The sequence below is a fragment of the Polypterus senegalus genome, chromosome 17 (assembly GCF_016835505.1).
Source record: "Polypterus senegalus isolate Bchr_013 chromosome 17, ASM1683550v1, whole genome shotgun sequence".
NCBI classification, from domain to species: domain Eukaryota; kingdom Metazoa; phylum Chordata; class Cladistia; order Polypteriformes; family Polypteridae; genus Polypterus; species Polypterus senegalus.
The window spans coordinates 25,675,735-25,696,674 of record NC_053170.1 but is presented as its reverse complement, the minus strand read 5'-3'; the positions used below and the strand labels follow the sequence as shown (position 1 = coordinate 25,696,674).

At 39.6% G+C, this 20,940-nt stretch overlaps 1 long non-coding RNA gene across 1 annotated transcript in view; it reads left to right on the top strand.

Moving 5' to 3' along the window:
* The first annotated feature begins 369 nt into the window (after positions 1 to 369).
* Positions 370 to 20,940, top strand: part of LOC120517669 — a 55,176-nt gene continuing 34,605 nt past the window's right edge. The window contains exon 1 of the long non-coding RNA XR_005631081.1: positions 370 to 482. This is a non-coding gene — a long non-coding RNA (uncharacterized LOC120517669). The remainder of the gene's footprint in view (positions 483 to 20,940) is intronic.

Here is a 20,940-nt window from a genome sequence, read left to right as displayed (position 1 = left end):
TTGACCCCAAAACTCTGTGTCTCTCTCAAGAGTAAGTTGAGGTATGCAAAAAAAGAACAAATTGTATATGGCGATTAAAGGAAAAAAAAAAAGAAAAAATTTACTTAATTCTGAAAGTAACCCATAAAGAAAACACACATCCAGAAAAAAACAAAAATCGCAAAACAACAAAGAAGACTCCCAGAAAAAATGGATCAGATATGTAAAATATTTGTAAAGTTGCTCAACTAGTAAGAAGAATGTTGAACTTTTATAGTGAAATTCTTACCAGCATGTGTTGAAGAATGTGTGCCATTTCTGTACTAATGAGGCAGATCGAGAACGTGAAGGTTTAATGACTAAGAGTCTGATAACAAATGGAACAAAAGTTTGAAACTGGTAGACAGAATGATTGCATTTAAAGTAAAAAAAGGTTAGGGTTAGGGTTATTTTTTTAATGTTGATTTTTGCACGCAACTACTTCTCCCCTGAACGAAGTGCAGGTAAGTAGCAAATATGGATTAAGACTGCTTTTTCTCTTTGATTACAATTGCTCTGTCTGATTTTAACTTCTGTATTTTACTTTTCTTTATAATCTGTGTTTTATATATTGTTCGGCGTCCTTGAGTGTTTAGAAAGGCACCTACAAATAAATAAAATGTATTATTATTATAAGAATGCAGTTATGATGTTGGGTGCCTCATAAGAAGAATCACATCCATAGCTGAAATTTCAAATACAAAAATATGTGACACATTTAGAACAAAACTGTAAAAAAATATAAAAGTAGCCAAATGTAGCCAAAACTCTTATTGACATATTTGGATCACTCCTGCGGCTACAATGTGCAGCCTTTAGTGCCAGACATACTGTAGCTCATTTGGTATGAAGTGTTTTTATGCCCCTGCAATATCATTCTCTTTACTTTGCTTGACTTCTGTTTATACAGTACATCAGATAAGAAAACAGCAAGTAACTGACTGGTAGTCGAGTGCTGACATGTTTGAGACACAGTATGAGAGTACCCGGCTCACTAAGAGCTGTGAAATTCTAAATGAATCAATAATTTCTCACTGGAAAGTCCTGCTAGACAAAAAACCCACGGTAGACAGAACTCGCTCAGATAGCATGAGATGTGCGTCCGGTTCTTTTTATGTTTTTTTTCCCCAAGACTTAAAAGAATCGGCTTAGGCAGCTAATGACAGCTTATTAGCCTTCCATTGCTGTTTGCAAATGGACCTGTGTGAGCATCAAACACTCATTCTCACCTAAAAGTCTCATTCTTTATATAAAGGAACAGATGGAGACCTGCCATTGAGAAGTCATTACACAGGATACCTGGGCCAGACACTCAGGCTAATTGCATGGATTAGCTAACAATAACAGTAATTACATTCATTGGAAGATTAACAGATTAGATGAATGAAATAATGAAGAGAAGACAAGCTTTATGGAACTTCTTGGTCTGTTATATTAAAATATTTTTAACAGTATTTTTAAGCAAAGTTTAAATGCTTCACATATGGGATTTATGTGATCTGAAGAAATTTACAATAATTTAATTACAATAACATATGAAAAAAGTTGAATTCTGATTGCAGAAAGCAATAACAAAGAATCAATAAATGGCAATGATATATCTGGATTATTTGTTCCTTTGGTGGGTAAGCAAAGATATACAGTGGGTTTAGAAAGTATTCAGACCCCTTTCTACACACTTAGTTGCAGATTTAATTTTAAATTACAGTTTGCCATGCGCTATTATATAAGACCCCCACCTCTGCAAGAGTTGCCCAAAATTTTCACTAAATTCTTTAAAGTAGTGGAATAGGAAAGCAATCAGACCCCTTCACTTTCTGCCTACTTTATTATGTTGCAGATTTAATCTTAAATGGGCACATTTGCCTTTTTTTTTTACCTATCAATCTACACTCAATAACCCATAATGACAAAGTGAAAACATGCTTTCAGGAAGGTTTGCAAATTTATTAAAAATCAAATCCTGAAATTTCTCCTTCATTTAAGAATTCAGGCCCTTTGCTGTGGCAGTCCAGATTGTGCTCAGGTCCATCCTGTTAGCTTGAATTCTCCTAGCAATGTGTCCAGAACTTTATTGGAGTCCTGCTGTTGCCAACCGAATTGATCGGACATCATCGAGAAAGGTGCACACCTCCATATAGAAGGTCTTACAGTTCACACTTAGATGTCAGCACAAAAACCAAGCCATGCAGTCCAAGGAGGTCTCTGTAGACCTCTGGGATTAAATTGTGATGAGGCATAGGTCAAGGCAAGGACATAAAACCATTACAGTCATGGCCGAAATTATCGGCACCCCCGGAATTTTCCCAGAAAATTCACCATTTCTCCCAAAAAATTGTTGCAATTACAAATGTTTTGGTATACACGTTTATTTCCTTTATGTGCATTGGAACAACACAAAAAACAGAGAAAATAAACCAAATCTGACATCATGTCACACAGAACTCCAAAAATGGGCCGGCCAAAATTATTGGCACCTTTTCAAAATTGTGGGTAAATTGTTTTATTTCAAGCGTATAATGCTTGTTTGAACTCACCTGTGACAAGAAACAGGTGTTGGCAATATAGCAATCACACCTGAAGCCAGTTAAAATGGAGAAAAGTTGACTCAACCTTTCTGTTGTGTGTCTGAGTGTGCCACACTAAGCATGGAGAACAGAAAGAAGAGCAGAGAATTGTCTGAGGACTTTAGAACAAAAATTGTGGAAAAATATCAACAATCTCAAGGCTACAAATCCATCTCCAGAGACCTTCATGTTCCTTTGTCCACTGTGCGCAACATAATCAAGAAGTTCACAACACATGGCACTGTAGCTAATCTACCTGGACATGAACAGAAGAGAAAAATTGATAAAAGACAGCAACGAAGGATAGTCCGAATGGTGGATAAACAGCCCCAATCAACTTTAAAACATATTCAAGCTGTTCTGCAGACTCAGGGTGCAACAGTGTCAGCTCGAACTATCCGTCGACATCTGAACGAAATGAAACGCTATGGCAGGACAGCTAGGAGGACCCCAAACAGACTGGAGTTTGCCAAAATCATTCTGTGCGAACGTCTTGTGGACAAATGAGACCAAGGTAGAGCTTTTTGGTAAAGCTCATCATTCTACTGTTTACAGTAAACGGAATGAGGCCTACGAAGAAAAGAACACAGTACCTAGAGTTAAACATGGTGGAGGTTCAAAGATGTTTTGGGGATGTTTTGCTGCCTCTGGCACTGGCTGCCTTGACTTTCTGCAAGGCATCATGAAATATGAAGACTACCAAAAGATATTGGGGCGCAATGTGTGTCAGAAAGCTGGGTCTGTGTCAGAGGTGTTCCAGCAGGACAATGACCCCAAACATACCTCTAAAAGCACCCAGAAATGGTTGAAGACAAAGCGCAGGAGAGTTCTGAAGTGGCCAGCAATGAGTCTGGATCTAAATCCGATTGAACACTTATGGAGAGATCAAAATTGCTGTTGGGAGAAGCCGTCCTTCAAATCTGAGAGACCTTGAGCAGTCTGCAAAAGAAGAGTGGTCGGAAATTCCAGTTAAGAGGTGTAACAAGATTCTTGATGGTTATAGGAAGCGCTTGATTTCAGTTATTTTTTCCAAAGGGCGTGCAACCAAATATTAAGTTGAGGCTTCCAATAATTTTGTCCAGCCAGGTTTTTGAGTTTTGTGTGAAATGATGTCAGATTTGGCTTTTTTTTTCTCTGTTTTCTTGTGTTGTTCCAATGCACATAAAGGAAATAAACGTGTATACCAAAACATTTGTAACTGCAACAATTTTCTGGGAGAAATGGTGCATTTTCTGGGAAAATTCCAGGGGTGCTGATAATTTCGGCCATGACTGTACTAAAGCTTTACGTTTTTCCAAGAGCTCAGTAGCCTCAATAGTATAGAACCACCAGGACTCTTCCAAGAGTTAATTCTCTGGCCAAATTGAGTAAACGGGCAAGTACGGCCTTGGTCAGGGAGGTGAGCAGGAACCCACTGGTCACTCTAACAGGGCTTCATATGTCCTCTGCTAAGATGGAAGAACCTGTCTTAAGGATGAGCATCTCAGCTCGTATGTGACGCATGTGTTTTGTGGTTAGATGTCATGATTTATTGATGTTTTGGTTTCAGACTTGGCCTGGCTTTTTGACTACATTTAATCTCCTTCTTTATTCTTTTGTTTAAAACATACTGTATATCTGCCTTTTCTTTTGGGTGGCAGAACACCATGAGAATGGGTTCAGATTCTTTCTTGGTCTAAACCCTTTTGGAGTTTGCATATGTTGCTTGTCATCAGCACCACTTTTCCTCAATGTGTTCCATTATCTTCCACCATCCCAAATTATAACTAGTGACAACTCTGAATGACCATGTATTATCATATTAGGCTACATTACTATGTTTCCATTTTAAAATGCAGACATTAATCTCCATTTTTGGCTTTCGTCAATACTATCCTGATGTTTTAACCCCAAAATGGAGAATTTAAAAAAAAAAACTCACCAGAGCTGTATATGTTTGAAAACACCAGCTTTGTGTTTTAATATGGACAGGTAGAAATGGAGAGTTTTTAAAACATAGATTATAATTGCGCTCGGATTGGTAAGTGCTTATTACGTAGCCCATGCTTCATCGGATCCCACTCCTTAAAATGTCTCATTCCCTAACTAGTCACACTTTATGGAAGAAATCCATGTTCTTAATGATGGACACAGAGGAGTTGCTTTCCATGACACTTGTTGCATTGCTTACCTGTATGTATCTAAATTGAATTTTGTACAGTTTGAATGCTGTTTACATCATACATATCAGTGCTACAGTTTTGCTATATTTCCCATGGCCAATGGTGTTACCATTGTGAACACACTGAACATAGCCCCAAGGGGACGTGGCCGCTCCTCTGAAAGAGCAGAGGTTACAGATCTATAAATACCTGGGAGTGAAGCTGGATGATAAATTGGACTGGACTGCCAATACTGATGCTCTGTGTAAGAAAGGTCAGAGCCGACTATACTTCCTTAGAAGGTTGGCGTCCTTCAACATCTGCAATAAGATGCTGCAGATGTTCTACCAGACGGTTGTGGCGAGCACCCTCTTCTACGCGGTGGTGTGCTGGGGAGGCAGCATAAAGAAGAAGGACGCCTCACACTTGGACAAACTTGTGAGGAAGGCAGGCTCTATTGTAGGAATGAAGCTGGGCAGTTTGACATCCGTGGCAGAGCAAGGGTGCTGAGTAGGTTCTTGTCAATCATGGAGAATCCACTGCATCCACTGAACAGGATCATCTCCAGACAGGGGAGCAGCTTCAGAGACAGACTGCTGTCACTGTCCTTCTACACTGACAGACTGACACACTATGTGACTCTTCAATTCCACCGGGGTAAATGTTAACATTATACAAAGTTATTGTCTGTTTTTACCTGCATTTTTATTACGCTTTAATTTAATATTGTTTTTTGTATCAGTATGCTGCTGCTGGATTATGTGAATTTCCCCTTGGGATTAATAAGGTATCTATCTATCTATCTATCTATCTATCCCTCTTAAACAGGGATTCAATAAGAAACAAACACAGTTTTTCATCTCCTCCTTGCTGGATCAGCTGCAAGCCTGCTGCTGCTGCCGTGACACATGATTTAAATCTTGGACTTCGAACATTTAAAAGTTTGCACCACACCTGTCCTTTTGTCTCACTGCCTTGTCTCTCTGCTCCAGTTGGGGCTCCCACTCCTGAGCCACGCCCCTTTGAAGAGGAAGATTTTGTGTTCTTTTGATCGAGAGGTGGAGCTGTGGCAACCGGTTTGACACTGAGCCCAGATTGAAACCTGAAAGAGACTGGCAAGTGTTTGTTCTGGCTGTATTCTAATAAAGTTTCTCTCTGTGCAACTTTGTGACCCAAGCGTGACACCATCCCTTCAAGGATTTTTGCACCAATAAACGTATGTCCAGTGTAGGCGAATGGCTATATCATATGCGTTTTCGGTCATTTTAGTGTGGACAGAGATGCTTTTGTAAATGTTGTGAAAGGGCTAATGTGGACAGAGATTGTTTTTGTTTAAAAACCTTGTGGTTAAATTAAAATGTGGTAGTGCGGACATAGCTTAAGTAAAATGAACTGGTGGCCTGTTTAGGCTTTTCTGTCCCTAATGCACTAGTTTTTGCTCGAATATGACTGAGCCACTCTCAAAAATGAAATAGAAGATCAAGAAAATACATAATTTGAGACCCTCCCCAATGGGACAACCTGCAGAAGCGTGATTGCCTCTTTTGAGATCCTCTCCAACGGAATGACACGCACAACTGCTGCAGCTGTTGAGGGTTGCCTGTCTGTCGCCGAGGCAACCACAGATTCGCAGCACCACAGAAACTGCAAACTACAAGCTGACAGCTGCCACGTGCAAAGTGCCATTCGCCCGATGGGTGGGAACATTATAACTTGGCCACTGACCTGGCCCCGGCCCTTGCCTGTTTGCTGTGTCTGTGTAGAGTAGAAAGGTCGATCCTGCTACAATAAATAACCTTGCTGTTCCTGTTTCGAGTTGAATAAAGCTGGTTTTGCTAAAGTACTGAGATTCAACCTCGTCTTTAGAGTGCAAGTCACCGACTGAAGTGTCACAATATAATAACTTCTAGTTAGTACTTTTGAATTCAGTGTAGATAAAAGACACCATGTTCTACTGCATTATCTCCTGCCATATATATTGGATTACGGAAATGTGTGGCCCAGTAATTCTTAACATGCGTGGATGATGATTGGCATTCACCAGAAGATCCACCACCACACAATCCCTTGCATTCAGGCTGCTTACTCCTAAAACCAACATGGACCTTCACCCACTGGCCCCTGCCCATGTTATTTCATTCTTTTTATTTCCCTGTATCCATGTAGTTTTACTCTTTGAGCTGTCTGTCGCTCATCAAGTGCAGGGTCCCTTGAACTTTAAAGTCTTTTGTTTGTATTCCCTGCACACGTGTAAAAACTACTGATGAGATGTTTCGATGCACCCAGTCATTCTTCAAATTGTAAAAGGTGCCATACGCAATCAAAATTGATTCTTTGTTATGTGAGTCACACTTGATATTTTTAGTTATTGTATTTTATGTTCGATATCGTGGCAAAATTGACTTTAGTAGCAGGTAGCACAAATAAAAAAATACTAGAGCTACAAAAATTAAATCCTGGTATACACCATTACAAGAAAACCAAAGAGCACGTCACTATAAAAAAAAAATTGTGAGAACATAAAGTTAATTTAGAGAACGGTAAAAAGAGATAAGCAAGACCTAAACTTATCCCACTGCACAGGAAAACAATAAAAAGTAATTAGATTGCACTCAGCAAGTAATCGGTTTTGCACTCAAGGAGCCTTTACAAAATGTTTTCATTTGTGGGCAGCCCACAATATAATCTGTCAATTATTATGTCTTCAAACTGTAAGCTTTGTGTGTGTTTGTCATGGTGTTTATGGTGGGGTGTGTATATGAGAGGCAGAGAGACATGGTGCTGCACAGCAGGCAAACATCAAGTGATCACTCACTGGGTATTGTTAAGATGATGCAACTGATGGCCCAATAAACATGGGAGGAAAGAATGAGACACGACTCAGCAGGGATGTATGGAAAAATGAAATTGCAGCAATCAAGGATTTAAGAACACTCCAATGCAGGAAGAAGGCCAGAAAAATTTGAGGATGCACCCTGTGCCCCGAAAAGAAATAGATATGGACACCAGTGACGGCAAGAAAGAGGTGTGACCTGGGGAAAAACAAATAATGGTGCTATAAGCTGCTAAAGAGTAGGATATGTGCATACCTGAAGCTGTACAGACGATTCTAGGACTCAAGGATATGTTGCACCCTGACAGGCTCAGAGAATTAAACCTGTTCAGTTTTGAGTAGAGGAGACTGTGTGGGGACCTCATCCAGGTCTTCAAAATCCTCAAAGGCATTGATTAAGTAGATCCAGCAGGATACTTTCAGCTTAAGAGTAAATCACATATTCGTTGACACCAGTGGAAATTAAGGGAGTCCCTGTCTTGCACCCCAAAACATGAGGCTGAGTCTCAGTACTTTAGCAAAACCAACTTTATTCCGATTGAAATTGGAACAGCCTGGTTATTTATTGTAACGGGATTTACCACTCTCCTATACACAAACTCAGAAATAGGTAGGGTTGTGGTCATGTTAGTGGCCAAGTAATACTGTTCTCTGCATTTGCAATGTTGTTTGCATCACTCATCGATGGTAGGTGCTCAAAGTGAAATCTTTTCGGATTTGTTATCACGTCGAGCCACTCCAACCGATAGGTTGTCTTCCATGGACGCAGCGATCGCACTTTGGGAAGCTCTTTGGCGTGTCGTCCCATCTGTAAACCCAAAAGAGTTTACAGACCTTACAAGGGGAAATGCATTTAGGACTGAAGCAATAGTTGTGCCAATCTGGGACAAACTACTGAGGCATTGAGTTGAAGCAGAAACCTTGACAACCTTTAAGAAGTTATCTGGAGGAGACACTGGGACAGCTTAGCTATTATCTAGATGAATGTGCCATAAGGACTGAATGGTATCCTCTTGCTTGTCAAAATTTAAATCTTTGGATAGGACTTCAAGAACTTTGTCTGACAAAAACTAGGCACTGCTCATCACTTGCCCAATTCTATAACTGTGGTGGAGTATCAGGATGAGTTACTGGAACAAACTTGATGGACTGAATGGTCTCCTCCCATTTGTCAGGTTTCTTAAATTCTTATACTACTTCATTGTCATTTAAAAATGTTACTTTTTGTTTTTAACAAAAACAATTTCCATTCATACATTGTTTACAAAAGTATCTTCCCCACACTAAAATGCATATGACATAGCTGCTCACCTATACTCTGTGCATCTACAGAAACAGGAATAGTAAGTGTCCTCCACGCTAGACATTCATTTGCCACTCGTGTTTACACACAGAGAACAGCAATGGCGAATACTGTAGTGGAAAAAAAATTTCTTTGTTTTCAAAGAAGTCATTCACTGAGACCACATGAAAATGCAGAACAATTCTTTACTTGTACACGGGTATGCTCAAATGTCTCAGTCCATTTAGTGAACAAACAATAAAACAATTCATCTGCCTTTATGCTTTTCTGTTACATTACCTCATCCAATACATCACATAATCTGACCCTTAATATGCATAATATGCATAGCATAATCCAATCAACAAGTGCCACCAATGTTTTAGAGCTCCTTTTGACTCTCCCATTAATCTGAATGTTGCCTTGTAATAGGGGTGATCTAAAAACTCTTCTATTGATTTTAGCACCGCTTCATAGAAGGGATGTTTGGGCTTTCCTATTAGTTTATTCCTGCTTTCTAGAGGGGTGTTTGTTACCCACCTGCTTCATTTTACCTTCAGCAACTATCTTGGTGGCTCCTGTAAAATGAGGCGAGCCTCATGTGCCTACAACATTTAGTTAACCCTTTAGTTACATTCAATTCTTATATTTGTGTTTAATAAATAATTTCATATATGTATGTGTGTGTATTAAATTGTAAAATAAAATTCTATAATACAATAAACAAAAAGAAAAAAACAGATTATTTATTTTTGGATTAACAATTAGGTGGAGTTGTTATTGAGAGTACTGAGACTAATGCATGATTATAAGTTGAGCATAGTGGCTGAGAAAATATAATGAGCAAGATCCAATCAGGGAAGGGCTACATAATAAGCACAAACCAATGAGAGCGTGATTAGAGTCTGCGTTTTCAAAGCTCTCCAATTTTTGAAAAGTGTTCGACTTTGATTGGGCTGTTCTGTGGGACATCCTGAGACTTTGTGGGATCCCCTCAAAGTTGCTGGATATCATGGCCCTCCTGTACACTGCTTCTGTGAGTGCTGTGCAGAATGGAGGCAGAACCTATGTGGTTCATCAAGGGTGTATTTTTGCTCATACTCTGTTCAATGCTTGCAGGGTTATGGGTTCCAGCAGCTGTGGGGTATCTTTTGATGAAAAGACATTAACTGATCTTGAGTTTGCCAATGATGCTGTGATGTTCACAGAGTCAATGGTGGCTTTGATCAGGGCTCTCGAAAGACTGAGAGGAGTAGGACTGTCTGGGCTTGTGAGTGTCCTGGATAAAAACCAAGATGCAAGCCTTTAATGACCTCTTGGGCACAGCCATCAGCAGTTTATCTGTCTTCAGAGAGAGACCTTGTTAAGAGGTTTACATACCTCAGCAGCAACATTCATGTCTTTACTGACTCTTCCTATGAAGTCAGTAGACAGATTGGAAGAGCATGGGGTGTCATGAGTTTGCTGAAAAGGGGTGTCTGGTGCTCCCGATACCTTTGCAAAAGGACAAAGGTCCAAGTCTTTAGAGTCCTGGTGCTTCCTGTTTTGCTATATGGTTGCAAGACATGGATGCTATCCAGTGACCTGAGATGAACACTGGACTTCTTTGGTAATGTGTCTCTCCGGAGAATCCTTGGGTACCGCTGGTTTGACTTTGTGTTGAATGAGCGGTTGCTCACAAAGTTCCTAATGAGGCACATTACCTGCATTGTAAGGGAGTGTCAGTTACGGCACTATGTGGCGTGATTCCCTGAGGACCCAAACGGCTGGACTAGGCCAAGGGGATGCCCAAATAACACCAGGCTGTGGTAGATAGATGGTCATTTTCAGATGGTGAGGCTGGACTGTGTGTCTGCCCTGGGGGTTGCCAACTATGATCCCAAGATATTTTGTTGTGTGGTGTGGCAAAACGCTGTACCAGTGCATGCTCCCCAACCTGATCTGATCAGGCCTCATCTGGAGTAGAGTGTGCAGTTTTGGTCTCCAGGCTACTAAAAGGACACAGCAGTGCTAGAAAAGGTCCAGAGAAGAGTGAGTAGGATTATTCCAGGGCTACAGGGGATGACAAATTGGTCCAGTTCTTCAAGAACGTGTGGACACAGTTGGAAACTTGTTAAGGGTAAATTTCGCACAAACATAGGTTATTTTTCTTTACACAGAGAACCATAGACACTTGGAATAAACTACCAAGTAGTTTGGTAGGCAGTAGGACTTTAGGGACTTTCAAAACTCAACTGTTTTTTAGAACAATAAAGTGGATAGGACTGGCGAGCTTTGTTGGGCTGAATGGTCTGTTGTCTTTTAGATTGTTCTAAAGAATCATTACAGAGGAACTTGGACAGCATACAGTCTTGTTAAGATTTGTGTCAGATAAAATTTAATGTCAGTAAATATAAAGTTTTTCACGTAGGAAGTAAAAATGTTAGGTTTCAATACACATTGGGAGGTCTGAAAATTGAAAGTACACCTTATTAGAAGAATATATGAAGAATATATGATTTAGTCATAGTGGATTCGACATTATCAACTTCCAGTCAGTGTTCAGAAGACTAACAGAATGTCAGGTTAAATAGTGCCTTGATCTGTAGGATACAAGTCCAAGGAGGTTCTGCTGAAACTTTATAACACACTGGTGAGGCCTCATCTGGAGTACTGTGTGCAGTTTTGGTCTCCAGGCTAGAAAAGGTGCAGAGAAGAGCGACTAGGCTGAGTCCAGGGCTACAGGGGATGAATTATGAGGAACGATTAAAAGAGCTGAGCCTTTTCAGTTTAAGCAAAAGAAGATGAAGAAGAAATACGATTGAAGTGTTGAAGATTATGAAGGGAATTAGAGCAGTAGATCAAAACTGTTGTTTTATAATGAGTTCATCAAAAACATGTGGGCACAGTTGGAAACTTGCTAAGGGTAAATTTTGCACCAACATTAGGAAGTTGTTCTTTACACAGAGAACCACAGACACCTGGAATAAGTGACCAAGTAGTGTGCTAGACAGTAATACTTTAGGGACCATCAAAACTCGACTTGATGTTATTTAAGAAGAATTAAGTTTATAGAACTGACAAGCTTTGTTGGGCTGAATGGCCTGGTGTGTAATAATGTTGTAATTACAAAGAAAGCACACTTTCAGACAGATGCTGGTTTTAAAAATGGGAGAACAGATGCATCTTTGCATGCAGCTTTGCTCATGTCTCATGGTAACAAAATCCTTCATAGCTGGGTAATTGCCAACATGCTCACATCTCTCCCTGGCTGCTTTTCTCTCTTATAGACTGTGCATAGAGCTTGGGGGGGTGCATCCCCTCTGTGGCTCGATTGAGTTGATGGAGATGCCTTTTAATTGTTTTAATATTCTGGAGACGATTGGATTCAAATGAGTGAGGATGTTTAGCACGTTTGCTGTGTGCCTTTAAAATTGCTTCTTCAAGTTCAAGAATAAAGTGTCTTTAAAAGGACTTTTAGGGGTGTTACTTTTGCAAGGCAATACATTACTATGTATATATATATTTATATTGTGAAGAGCAGGGTGCACCTGCCACCCCCAATCCAACACCAACAGGAAACAACACCATTTCAAGTATTTTATTCAGGGAAAGGCACCCCAACCCGGAGCAGTCTGCAAGGACTGATGCCAACAGTCACAAGCTGTCCCTTTCCTCCAGAGCCTTGCAGCCTCCATATTCTTTCTCCACTGGCAACCTTCACAAGCATTGTCTTCGACTCTGGCTTGCCTCTATATGCAGCTTGGCTTCTTCATAAGCCACACGTTAAGGAGGCCTGGAATTGCTCCCAGGTGTGGCTAAAGCCCAAAGTAAGGCTCTGCAGCTCCCACAGCTCCTCCTGGCGGCATCCATGGAACCCAACAGTGCTGTGCTGGCAAATAGTAATTCCCATACAGTCCTGTTGGAATCTGAAGAGTCATTGCAACCCTGGGGGCTGCCAAGTAACAGTTTAGAAGTCCTCTCCTCCTGTCCTTCCATTTTGGAGGCATCCGAACCGGGTAATGGCACTGGACGCCATCTGTCATAATATATATCTCTCTCTATATAAAATTCAATGTCTCTCTGAATATATGTACATCTGTCTGCTTTTTACAAGAGAACTAACAGATTTAGATCAGGTTTTTTTCTATAATTTGCTTGAACATTCTGATTGATTTTGCGACTTCTCTCATCACGCTAAGAATTATAGTTCACTTCACGGTAATCTGAGACAGAGGCTGTGGGCCAAGGGGAGGGGGAAGCATGACGTTAGGATTGGGGAGCTGGGCAGGGTCCTCCTCACTGTCATGTTACACTATTACGTGGGCGAAGCTGCAGGGGACGGCTAGCGTTATACGAGGTGAGACACAAAAATAACTAGATTGGTAAAAGAAAAAATATTTATTGATGAATTACAGCATTCTAAACATTGTCACCTTCTATATGCTCCCCCTCCCGATCTCTACAATGCTCCATACGTATCTTCCATTGATTGAAACAGGGCTGGAAGTCTTCTTGCTTGAGGCTCTTCAACAGGCTTGACATTTCTGTCTTTACTTCATCCATTGAAGAAAAATGTGTTCCCATCAGGCCACCTTTTATTTTCTGGAACAAGTAAAAATCACAGGGCGAATAGGGAGGATGATCGAGGACAGGAACGTTTTTGTCAGTCAAAAACTGCTTCGCAGAAAAAGTATTGTGCGTGGGAGCGTTGTCTTGTCTTGTCTTGTCTCGCTGTTTGCTTTTTTCACCCAACATTATCGCGGCACATCATGTAGCAATTGTTGCGCAAATACTGAAGAGGCTATTCACAGGATATACCTAGCCGGTCAGCGGTTTGAGAGGGCACGCGTGTAGGAGGGGATGTAGTTCTATGATTCACGTCCGGTCAACCTCCAGGCGGTTTTCTAGGAAAGTCCCAAGCCCAGTGTGGTTATTTTTGTGTCTCACCTTGTATGTATGTGTGTGTATATACATTTTCAGAAATAAAACTAATACTCAAAAAATCAGCATCACAACTCTAACTTCAAGCACATTCAGGCTCAATACCGCTGTCCATTCACTCAGCCTTTTCCATTTGAGGGCCACTTGGACCCCAGCATTGGACACATATCAGGGCCATTTTTACATGAGCCAGCACAGTCTTCTTAAGTACATTAAAATCACAGACAGTCAGTTATATGTTTCATTCCACAAGCTTTATAAATATACTGTACAAGGCTGCATGCTTCCTATATTTGTGGCATCATTCAACGTCTAGTTTGCAACTAAATGTGCAGATCACAAATCATGACACGACAGCCAATATATTTCAAAAAGCAATAGTTGACAGGGTTACATTTGGCTGGAAGTCCTCAAAGACCTTTTTCAATTTTCTGTATAATCACTGCATGCACATACAGAATGAAAGCGGCAGAGGGAAATGTCTCTTGAGTTCGACCAACCGCAGGATTCAAATTTATCAAAACTCTTGATATAAGTTATTAGGAGGCAGACAATATCCTGATAAATGCCACCGCGGAATGAAAATGGACAGCTGATTGTGTGGAAGCTCAAGAAGAGTTCTTAGTCAGCAGTTTATTTCTGTCATGTTTATTGAGTGATTCGAGTGGCTCAATATAAATACAATATAAATTACAAAAAAGTTTTTGAATTAACATCATCAAGAATTTCACGTACTGTTCTCTCAGGATAAAATGAACATGCGCTTTTTGCAGAATGCTTTATTTTATAAAATAAATAATATCTAAAAAGTACTGTATATTTGCTTGACCTTTTCAATTTGCCCCAAATCTCCCTGTGCAGCATATGATATTTGTTTAATTTTATTTAATAAATTGTATTGTTTCCTTTTGTAGCCCAGCAGCTTCCTCCCATTTCTTCTCACCATTTTCTCTCTGAAGAATTGTCTAAAAGGTTACAAATGAAAAAGGAAACGTTTCTGCACTACCGAGCTTTAGAAACACAAAACATATAAACAGAACAAAATACCTCCATTCTTACCCAGCATCCCAATTCTTCCTCATGTCTTGTCATTGTACTTAGGTCTCCACTATTAATCCTGCATCTCCACTAAAACCAGGAACCTCTATGAATCAGAACTTGACTGATGGTCCAGCCATTGGTGCAGTTCCATTACCAGCAAGAACTCTGCAGGTGGTGACACATGAACATGGACAGTTTCATACTTTATTCTTTGTTATGGATTGTTATTCTGGTGATATTTTCATTTGTTTGAAATCTTTGTACTGTTTATGCTGAGCGGTGTAGTCATTAGGACTGATGCGTCATAGATCCACCATGCTAGCTACATATCCCAGCTCCATCAGTTTCTGTGCAGTGTTTGCTCGTTCTCACTGTGACTGTGTCTTTGTGGGGTTTTCCTTGTAGTCTCAAAGGCATGCCAGTTAGGATAATTACAGACTCTAAAGTGGGCCATCAAATGGACCAGCTTCAAGACCCCATTACAACATTAGAACATTAGAGCACTCTAGATGAGAACAGGCCATTCAGCCCAACAAAGCTCGCCAGTTCTATCCTCTTATTTCTTCCAAGAAAACATCAAGTCAAGTTTTGAAAGTCCCTAAACACTAACTGTCTACCACACTACTTGGTAGCTTATTCCAAGTGTCTATCGTTTTTATGTAAAGAAAAACTTCCTAATGTTTGTGCAAAATTTACCCTTAAGTTTCCAACTGTGTTCCCGTGTTCTTGATGAATTAATTTTAAAATACAAGTCTCGATCCACTGTACTAATTCCCTTCATAATTTTAAACACTTCAATCATGTCACCTCTTAATCTTTTGCTTAAACTGTATAGTTCATCTCTTTTAATCTTTCCTCATAATTCATCCCCTGTAGCCCTGGACTCAGCCTAGTCGCTCTTCTCTGGACCTTTTCTAGTGCTGCTATGTCCTTTTTGTAGCCTGGAGACCAAAACTGCACACAGTACTCAAGATGAGGCCTCACCAGTGCATTATAAGGGTAGAGCAGAACCTCCTTGGACTTGTACTCCACACATTGTGCTATATAACCTAACATTCTGTTAGCCTTCTTAATGGCTTCTGAACACTGTTGGGAAATCGATAGCTTAGAGTCCACAATGACTCCTAAATCCTTCTCATAAGGCGTACTCTCGATTTTCCGACCGCCCATTGTGTATTCAAACCTAACATTTTTACTTCCATGTGCAATACTTTACATTTACTGACATTAAATTTCATCTGCCACAGATCTGCCCAATTCTGTATGCTATCCAAGACCTTCTGTAACGATATAACGGATTCCAAATTATCGGCTAATCCACCTATCTTGGTATCGTCTGCATACTTAACCAGCTTGTTACATATGTTCCTATCTAAATCATTTATATATATATTAAAAATAGCAGCGGCCCTAGCACTGACCCCAGTGGAACACCACTCTTAACATCGGCCAGTTCTGATGAGGTTCCTCGCACCATCACCCTCTGCTTCCTATGTCTGAGCCAATTCTGCACCCATCTGAAAACATCACCCTGAACTCCCACACATCACCCTGAACTCCCATTATACTGACTACACTAAATTCTCATTAGGAATTAGGAGACAGGAGTTGGTGGTTGTTCCGAAGGAAGGGGTAAAATCATAATTTCAGAAATACAGATACTAATAGGAGATTCTAAAGGGCGGGGCCCCGAGTTATGAAATGTTGCTCACATTATAATGGAGCGATAGAAACAAAATAAATACAGTACATACCTTGATAGACGTGTAAACCATCCAATCACATTCGGTGTAGGAAATGGTCACCTTCTTCTTGCAAACACAGATCGACATGGCACCTACATATTTGCAAAGGTATCCGCAAGCATTGTAGGGGTGATGGCAGCAATTTCCTGGTCAATGTTCCATTGTACAAGGCTTGTTCTTGTACACTCATTTGGTTGAACATTTATCCAGGAATATTTGGATCTTTATTTCATTTAGATTGCTTCATTATTAAGACAGTAATAGATCATAACTCAGGGCTCCACCAATACAGTGAAACAATCAAAATCAAAGGGGAAAATCAAAGATTAAGAGTCAAAGAGCAAAGAGTTCAAGACCAGCAGATCAAAAACAGACCATGGCTGGTATCTCTGATAATTTTCTTTGCCTTAATCTAGATGTCCTGGATGTTAGAGAATGCACACCCAGTGATGTTGTCAGCTGACCGCACCACTCACTGCAGAGGCTTATGGTCCTGCTGTCTGCTCTTTCTAAACCAGGCAGTAATACTTCCTGTCAGGATACTTTGATGGTCGATATGTAGAAGTTCTTTCATCACATGGAGGGGAGTCTAAAATTTATAAGGCGCCCGAGGTGACTTCTTTACCCACGAGTCAATGTCCTTTGTGATGGGAACACTATGGTATCTAAAACTATCCACCCTCTCCACCAGTGCTGTGAATTCTGAAGCGGTGGTAGTGCCTCTGCTGATTTCTCCTAAAGTCTATAATCAACTCATTTGTTTTGCTGATATTCAAGAGAAAACTGTTGTTCTAGCACCAGTTTCACATTGTTTCTAGAGATCAGACCCTACCACAGCAAATGTGACGGTGATGTTAATGTTATGATGTTAGAGTCATGTGCAGCCATGCAGTCATACATATAGAGGGAGTATAGCAGAGGACTAAGAACACAGCCCCGTGGAGCCATCTGTGTTGATGGTAAGGGACAATGCTGCCTTCTTGGTGTTCAGTTTCCTGAAGTCTCTCCTTATGTCGTGTTCTGACAAAATGAGCTCTGTTTCCTCATTGGGCAGAGCTCTTGACTCAGATGTGTTGTACTGAGATTTTGTTAAGAATTGTTTTCCACCAGATGGGGGAAAAGAAATGAGGCCACATTACTAGACTAAAAATAAAGGTAGAAGTCTAGCAGATGCCTTACGCAGACTTGCAGATGGGGATAACTGGCTTAAAGTTGAAGAAACTAAGTAGAACAAATTCTAAAGAGTTTGGGAAGGGAATGAGGACCCATTTGCTTTAAGGTCTGATCTGAAGAGAGAAAAAAGAGGGAAGAAGGAGCAACAGAAAGTCTGGACTTAAGTAACTGGAACATTCAGTCCAGAGTCATCATAAATGTCACCAAGCAATGACAAGGTTACAACAGACCTCGGACACGCTACAGGGTGACTTTTCTAATTCCTCCATTAGCAGTCACACCACAATATTTAAGCACAAATCTTATTCTCAGGTCCTAAGTCTACTCAACAGCTGCCCACTCTGCTTAATTTATTTTTATTTCTTATATATATATATAGGGTGGGTCATTTATATGGATACAATTTAATAAAATGGGAATGGTTGGTGATATTAACTTCCTGTTTGTGGCACATTAGTATATGTGAGGGGGGAAACTTTTCAAGATGGGTGGTGACCATGGTGGCCATTTTGGATCCAACTTTTGTTTTTTCAATAGGAAGAGGGTCATGTGACACATCAAACTTATTGGGAATTTCACAAGAAAAACAATGGTGTGCTTGGTTTTAACATAACTTTATTCTTTCATTAGTTATTTACAAGTTTCTCTTTGTTTACAGCCATGACATGTCGCAGAGGTTAACACGTGAGGAGCGGATAGAAATTGTGTTGATGTCTGGTGAACACAGTAACCGGGTCATTGCCGCAGATTTCAATGCAAGACACCCTACGAGACCACCCATCTCCCATGCTACAGTTAGCAAACTGCTTGCTAAGTTTCGTGAAACTGGTTCAGTGTTGGATTTGTCAAAATGTGGACACATGAAAACTGTCACTAATGAAGAAACATCAGTGGCTGTCCTAGCTTCATTCAGCAAGAGCCCACAGCGTAGCACTCGCCGCATGTCACTGGAGAGTGGCATTAGTTGAACATCCCTTCGGCGGATATTAGCTACTCACAAATGGCACCCTTACAAACTCCAGCTACAGCAGCATCTCAACGAGGATGACCCAGATCAGCGCACTGAATTTGCAGAATAGGCAAAACAAAAATTGGAACAGGACCCTCAGTTTACGCAGAAGATTTTGTTCAGTAATGAGGCAAACTTTTATGTGAATGGTGAAGTTAACAAACAAAACCACCACTATTGGTCTGACACTAACCCACATTGGATAGATCCCTCCAAGACTGTTGGAACAAAAAAATTGATGGTATGGTGTGGTACATGGGGTACAAAGATAGTGGGGCCATTCTTCATCAATGGAAACCTCAAGGCCACTGGATATGCGAAATTGCTACATGATGATGTGTTTCCCTCTTTATACACTGAAGCTGGCACGTTCCCTGAGTTTTTCCAGCAAGATGGTGCACCACCACATTATGGGTGTCAGGTCCAAGCATTCCTAGATGAACAGTTTCCTGGAAAGTGGATTGGTCGTCGTGGGCTAGTTGAATGGCCCCCAAGGTCTCCCGATCTGACCCCCTTAGACTTTTATCTTTGGGGTCATCTGAAGGCAATTGTCTATGCTGTGAAGATACGAGATGTGCAGCACCTGAAACTATGGATACTTGAAGCCTGTGCTAGCATTTCTCCTGCGGTGTTGCTATCAGTGTGTGCAGAGTGGGAGAAGAGGGTTGCATTGACAATCCAACACAATGGGCAGCACATTGAACACATTTTATAAGTGGTCAGAAACTTGTAAATAACTCATGAAAGAATAAAAGTACGTTAAAACCAAGCACACCATTGTTTTTCTTGTGAAATTCCCAATAAGTTTGATGTGTCACATGACCCTCTTCCTATTGAAAAAACAAAAGTTGGATCCAAAATGGCCGACTTCAAAATGGCCACCATGGTCACCACCCATCTTGAAAAGTTTACCCCCTCACAATGTGCCACAAACAGGAAGTTAATATCACCAACCATTCCCATTTTATTAAGGTGTATCCATATAAATGGCCCATCCTATATATATATATACTAGCAAAATACCCGCGCTTCGCAGCGGAGAAGTAGTGTGTTAAAGAAGTTATGAAAATGAAAAGCAAACATTTTAAAAATAGCGTAAGATGATTGTTAATGTAATTGTTTTGTCATTGATATTGAGTGTTGTTGTCATATCTATCTATTTATATATATATATATATATATATATATTATATATATCTGTATATATATATTTATATATATCTGTATATATATATCTGTATATATCTGTATATATATATATATCTGTATATATCTGTATATATATATATATATATATATATATATATATATAAAAAATACCTGCGATTGGCAGTGGAGAAGTAAAAGAAAAGGAAACATTTTAATAATAACGTAACATGATTGACAATGTAATTGTTTTGTCATTGTCATGAGTGTTGCTGGCATATATATATAAATATATATATATATATATATATATATATACATCTATACACATATATATACACAGTTATATATATATATATACATATACACACATACATATATACATACTGTATATATATATACTGTATATACACATTTATATATACAAATCTACATATATATATCCACATATATATATATATTAGGTGGGACTCGATTAAAAAATTAATCCAATTAATTAGAGGCTGTGTAAGAATTAATCTTGATTAATCGTATGTAATCGCACGTAAATTTGCCCCAAATCGCAAATGTTTTTTTTTAATTTAAAAGTGTTTTAGTGGGCGACAGAATCAAATAATAGACATGTACATGAATATTGTAAACTGAAGCTGTTTTAATTTCTGAAAAAAAAGCCTTTAAACTGCATTTGAATTCAAAACAGAAACAAAAATATCATCCCTGGTTAAAATTGGGCAGACTTAAAAATAAAGTGGTAGTTTAAGTACTTTAAGTAGATTTTCAGAATAGTATTGTCTTTAAATAATAATAACCAAAATTTCAACATAAAGTGCAGTTTTCTTCTTAAAAAATAAGTCAGAAACATAAAAGGTAATTTGACCAACTTAATCTTTAAACTCTGAGTAACCTTAGCCAAAATTATTTTGTACATTAGGCTAAAACAGTGTGATCATTGAACATTTTGTAATTAGATGTAATTAGAATTACTAACGGTCACGGAAGTCCAATGATCCCCAGTAAGAGCCACAAAGTCCGCTTTCTGTAATGCATCTAATTTTGCTTGCT